Source organism: Dasypus novemcinctus, chromosome 16, assembly GCF_030445035.2.
Source record: "Dasypus novemcinctus isolate mDasNov1 chromosome 16, mDasNov1.1.hap2, whole genome shotgun sequence".
NCBI lineage: Eukaryota > Metazoa > Chordata > Mammalia > Cingulata > Dasypodidae > Dasypus > Dasypus novemcinctus.
The window spans coordinates 96,286,982-96,292,981 of record NC_080688.1 but is presented as its reverse complement, the minus strand read 5'-3'; the positions used below and the strand labels follow the sequence as shown (position 1 = coordinate 96,292,981).

The 6,000-nt window shown below is 65.2% G+C and overlaps 1 protein-coding gene across 5 annotated transcripts in view; it reads right to left on the bottom strand.

Annotated features, from left to right (window-relative positions):
• Nucleotides 1–6,000, bottom strand: part of NFATC1 (nuclear factor of activated T cells 1) — a 108,322-nt gene that overhangs the window by 41,016 nt on the left and 61,306 nt on the right. The gene's annotated exons all lie outside the window — the stretch shown is intronic.

Below are 6,000 nucleotides of genomic sequence, written 5' to 3'. Positions count from 1 at the left end.
CGTCCGTGGGCTCCTCAGTCTCCACTTTAGAGGAAATGGACTGGCCACCACTCCTCACCTCCGGAAGAGAGACCAGAGCTTTTCCTTCACAGATCCCAATGTTCATTCCCACACTTCATTCCTTCTAGGTATCTCCGATGCAGGTGCTTTCTGTGTCTTAACAGGCCAGGGCCTCAGAAGTGGGGGTGGCTGTGTGCCCTGCCCTGCGTCTGATCCCTGCTGGGCAAGCTCCTCCTTTACACGGGGGCACCCTGCGGCCAGAGCCGGCCCCTCGGCGGGAGGGCAGCAGCACGTGAGCCAAAGAACGGCAGACCTCGGAAACTAACTCACCGGGGGCAGGTCAAAATGGAGACAACAGCACTCAAATCACTGCAAAATAGGAAATTACACCAGGAGTGCAGGAGAGCTGCGAGCAGCACGCCCTCCCAAGCACGGGCGCAGCTTCCAGGCCTTCCCAGGGCGCGGCAGAGCGAGGCTGTCCCCACGCCCTGACCCCCCTCCACAGCGCAGCCCTGGGAAACGGGAAAACTGCCCCATGCCCTGGAGAGGGCCCTGGAAGGGGGAGAGGAGCGCGAGATCAACCCCACGGGGCGTGGGAAAGCCAGGGCTGGGGCGCGAGCCGCGGGCCCCTGCCCGTTACGCCAGGCCCAGAGGCAGGACACGAGAACCCGAGCCCTTCGTCTGTTCTCTGGCTACGACCACGAACGAGCCAGCGAAGCCACGAGCCGGTACGCCAGCCTCCCCAGGTGCGGGCAACAGCGGAACGCAGCGCAGAGCGGCTGCACACAGGCCATCCACACACAGGGCTCCACCCGGGACCCGGCGCGCCGCTGCCTGCAGCTGTCACGGCCGCGCGATGGCAGGATGTCCCTCGCCGCCCGCCGTGCCGTGGCGCACACGGCCGCAGGCCTGCTCCTCGGCCACGCGAGGCCAGTAGGGTCCCGCAGGCGGACACGGCCTCGCTGCACCGACGCAGGCTCTTTCCCGGCTCCTGCCAGCGGGGACCCGACTGTGGCCTCAGGGGAGCCTCGGGTGCTGGGGCCCCTCATCACCCTCCTTGTGCGGGCGGAGCGTGCCACACCCACGCCTTCCGTGAGAAGAGCCAGAACCGTCTGCTTCGCTTGGTGTCAGGGGACGAGGCATTTGCACGGCCGCCGGGGGCCTCCAGCGCACAGTGCGCAGCTCCTGCCGTGGACTCCCGAGCCCGCAGGGACGGGGCGACGCCTGAGCCACGTGGCACTCAGTAACGAGGCACACACAGCAGTCTTCTAGAAAGCTCTACTTCCAGGTGTGGCTGCCCCGTGCTGTGCCCCTCACAGAGGAGCAGGCCTGGGTGGCCAAGGCCGACTGGACTCCAGAGGGAAGGGTGCGGCAGGTGCAGGTCTTACGTCCCAGCACAGGCTGCAGGCTGCGACCAGAGTGCGCCCCGGGGCTCCGGAAGGGCAGCAGCTTGGCCATCGGGACCCAGCTCAGCCCTCCCGGGCTCATGACCGAACCTCCTGAGCTTGTTTCTTTGTAAACCGAGGCGCGGCTGCACGCACGGGCCTGGCTCCGGGGGCGTTTGCAATGGCAGCTGCCCCGGAAGGCGGCTGGGAGACCCTGCTCCACGCAGCCCCCCGAGGAAGCGGGCTCAGGAGCCGCAGCAGCCTGGAGGGTCAGTGGGCAGGAGGTGAGGGGCTGGGGAGGGCCCAGGAGAGGTTTCCCGGAGCGCTGGCGTCTCGCCGACACCGCACTTAGAGTTCAACGACCACTTGAGGCTACTGTTAAGCATTCACTTCTGTTTATTGAAGACAATTACTTTGGGATTAAATTTTTCCCGTGATTGGCCTGGGAAAGAACAAACCAAAAGACTAAAGTTGCCATGAAGAAGAGGCTGCTTGGGCTGAGCGCGGTGGAGTCACTGGCTGCCCGGGGACTGCCCGGCTGGAAGCCCTGCTCGTCCCAGCTGCTCCTTCCGTTGTCTGCCGAGGCCTCAGGACGCCTGTGCCCGCCGGGCTCGAAGCAGCTGCCCTGGGGAGGCGACACGGCGCAGGGACGCAGGGTGGACTCTGCTCCGGGGTCCTCACCGGCAGGCGTGGAGGGTGTGTTCTTCGTAGCCCTAGAGCCACGAGCGCGCGCGCAGCCGGGAGCCCAGCCCGCGCCCCAAGAGGCCCCCCCTGCTTCCGCTCTCAAGTGGCCACGACAACGGACCTGGGTCTGGCTTGGTGCTGTCACCCCACACCCCCCAGTGGGCCCTCTCAGGCCGCTCTCCGGCTGTGTGCCTGGACGTCCCGGTGCAGACATGAACAGAGCAGGCCTGCTGCCCTGTCCACCCTAGCGGCAGCTCCGCGTGCTGCGAGCAGATCGGGGAAGGGGAACGGCGTGGGCCACCAACCATGGGGCCGTCAGCGTCTCCAGCCAGCTGGGGTCTTCAGAGCGGGCTCAGGGGCCTGGCCACGGGGTCTGACACTGGCTGCCACCGTGGGGCAGCTCTTTCCTCACCCAGTTTTAGGAAAGAAGCTGCTGCCCAGGAGGGCGGCTGAGCCCACGGCGCCTCTTGCAGAGCATGCGCTGGTGCATGTGGCCTGAGCGGGTGGCCTCCCAGGCATGTGTCCCCACACATCCAAGGCCACAGCTGACGTTGGGTCTGGGGGCAGGGCCTCAGGATCTGATGTCCCCCACATGCAGCACCCAGCATCCAGAGACTGGCCAGGGGGTGCTTATGAAGTAAAAGCTTCAGGCCCTCACCTGCCTGGGGCCCCTCACCTGCCGTGGCCCCTCACCTGCATGAGCCCTCACCTGCCCGGGACCCCTCAGCTGCCTGGGCCCCTCACCTGTATGGCATCTCACCTGCCTGGGCTCCTCACCTGTGTGGGTCCTCACCTGCCCAGACCCCTCACCTGCATGGGCCCCTCACCTGCGTGGGCCCTCACCTGCCCAGGATGGGTGCTGGGAGGTGCTGGAAGTTGTCAGGAGCTCCAGATGAGGATGCCGAGCTCAGGTACAATCAGAAACATTTCTAGGATACCATTTTTGATAAACCGACTAAAAAAGATCTTAGGCAAAACGCAAAGAATGCAAATCCCAGTGATTCCGGTAATTTGCCACAACTTATTTTTTCACTTTAAATAAACATAACTCGGCATGGAGCTGTGTTCATAACCTGGTAATTCCTGTATTAAGTGCCCCTCACCCAACCATCTGAGCATCAGACCCTGCCTCCGCCTAAAGGACGTAGGGAGCGCGCCTCGGGGCTCTCGAGCGGGAAGCCACGTGCACCTGGCCCTTCCCTGGAGCCGCGCCTCCCACCTCCCGCACACCAGAGCGGCTCCGTCCCTAAACTCACCGCTTGCCAACGCCAGCCCCCAGAACCGACCCCACAGCGCCCCCGCGGTGACCCAGCTGCACCACGAGGGCGGCCCGGACGTGCACGGGCTCCGCGCCTCTGCAGCTGCGCAGTTGGCGCACTCCCGACCCAGCCCTTGACTGCTGTCCCAGGAGGCTGGGGGCGCCGGCAGGGGCTTCCAGTTAGAGACTTTCCCAGTTAAACCCTTGCTTGACCTCCAGGGAGGGCTGCGCTGACCAAACCCCCTTCCAGGCCCGGAGCAGAGCCCCTCCCCTCCACCCAGGCACCCCTTCCAGTCTGCCCCGTGTGGCCCCTCAACCAGGTGAGCCGAGCCGCTGTGGAGGGTAGAGGAGGGCAGGGGAGGGCAGGGGAGGGCAGGGGAGGGCAAGGGGGGAGGAGGGAGGAGGAAGGAGGGGGAGGCAGAGGGAGAGCATGAAAGGGTGGGGGAGGACAAGGGGGGAGGGAAGGGGAGGGGGAGCGTGAAAGGGTGGGGGAGGGCAAGGGGGAAGGGGGTGGAGGGAGGGGGAGGGCCAGAGGAGGGTGGGGGAGGGGGGTTGGGGTTGGGGGTGAGATGGGCAGGGGAGGAGAACAGGGGAGGGTGGGGAGAGTGGGGGAGGGCGCAGGTGGGCACAGGCAGGTACAGGGCAGGGGGTGGGGACAGGGGTGGGTGGGGTGGGGGTGGGCACAGGCGGGGGTGGGGCAGGGGTGGGGGAGGATGGGCGGGGGAGGGTGCAGGCGGGGGCGGGCGGCCGCTGCCTAGAGACCGTGTCTGCTCCCATCCCAGAGGCGGCTCAAGCAGTGGCGAGGAGGGGGGCCTGTGGCAGACACGGGGGACCCCCGGTGCACGGCGCCAGCGCGAGGCCAGGCCATGCGCGTCCAGGATCTGGGCAAAGTGGACGCTTTCCCGGGCCCTTTCTCGGGCCACGTCTGGGGGAAGGAAATGCAGCGCTGCGGGCACCCGGCGCCACGCCTCATCAGGAAGGGCGCTCGGCTGGCGCATCTGCACACGCACGCGGCTCTCACAGAGAGGGCTTAGGAGGATTTATTTCAATTACCTTCACGTTTACAGCACATTTCACGACCTTAAGAAGAATTTGCCTGTCTAAAGATGCAAAACAGAGATTACTAAGTTAAGCTTCTGCTTTCATCGTCGGTTTCTCCCAATGAACAAATACGAAACTCACGTCAACAAAGAGTGAAAGCCTAGGGGAAAAAATACTAGCGACCGCACAATAAGGTTAAAAAAAGAAGAAAGCAAACCCGAAACAACTGAGAACCAGGCGACTGCTTCCCAACCGGGGCCGCACGCCGGCCGCAGGCCCTGCACGCGGCGAGCGCGTCGCGGAAAGGGACTCGGACCGTGGGGCGGCTCCAGGGTCCCTGCGCCCAGAGGGGCGGGAAGGGGCGCCACAGGCAGCGCCCTCAGCCAGGCCCTGGCGACGGCGCCGGCCACTGGGCACGCACGGCCTCTGCGCTGCCCGGCCGCCCGCAGGAACAAGCCGCCGCCCGAGGGACTGCGCCCAGCCCTGCTCCCCGGGGGCGCGCGGCCTGGCACACGGTGACCACACGCGGCGAGTGCGAGGACCTGGGTGGGGCATGGCAGGCCCAGGACCACCCGCGCCGGGAAGGCAGGGCGGGGCGCGGCGGTCCCGGGGGCTCGGGGCCAGGGTGGGTGAGGGGCTCCAGGGCTGAAGGACAAACCGGGGGAGAGGACGAGTAGCAGGGGCTGGAGGGGCAGGGCCGAGGGCAGGCGCCTCGAGGCGCAGGCGGGGAGACCCCGCACCGCGCTGCTTGCCTGTCGGTGGGCGTGAGGACGGGCGGGAGCCGCGTCGGCACGGTGTAGCGAGCGGGCGCCCGGAGGGGCGGGGCCGGGCAGGGGCCACGTCGGGTGCGCGGGTGCCGCCTGGGCAGGAGCTTGGCCTGACACTGGCTGTGGGGGAAGGCGGTGGCGGAGAGGGGCCTTGGGCAGAGGAGGGGACGGCGGCTCAGCCCCTGGCGCTAGGGCCTCCCAGCCGTGCCCGGGGCCTCCTCCCCGCATGGAGGGGCAGCTGGGGGCACGCGTGGCCCTTTCAGCGCGAGGGGACGGCCTGGCACCGTGTACCCTTGTGGCAGGCGACTGTAAAACGCCAAGCAAACGAGGGAAAGCTAACGTCAGTGCTACTTTCTAAACTGCTCTAGAAAGCAATTTATCTTTGAAACATTCCATTTTTGGTCAACCATGCTTGAACTTTAATTAGAATAAAGCATTACCTTTTCCAAAAAATAATTAACTATTTTCTTTACAAAGACACATTGTAACAAAGACACGTTGTAACTTAGCCCAGGAGCGGGAGGGATTCACCAAGCGGACAAGACAGACCGCTGCCCTGAAGGCGCGTGTGCGGCGCACGGGCCGAGCTCTGCTCCGCTTCGGGGTCGCTCTCCCGGTTTTACAGTGTGCTCTCACGGCCCACACCTTGACAGCTCTGCCGCTACCTGCCAAAGAAGCGGCCGTGACCTCAGCCAGGCCTTCTAGCGCTTTCCTAATCGCTCACGGATTGTAAACGCTGTCGTACGCGTAGAGGACCCTGAAGCTGGCAAAGCCATCTCGACGTTACGAAGATGACAACAAGGCCGCCTTGTGTCTAGCTTCCCTTCAAGTTACACGAACACTTTAATTCTAGAACAAAAGGCTG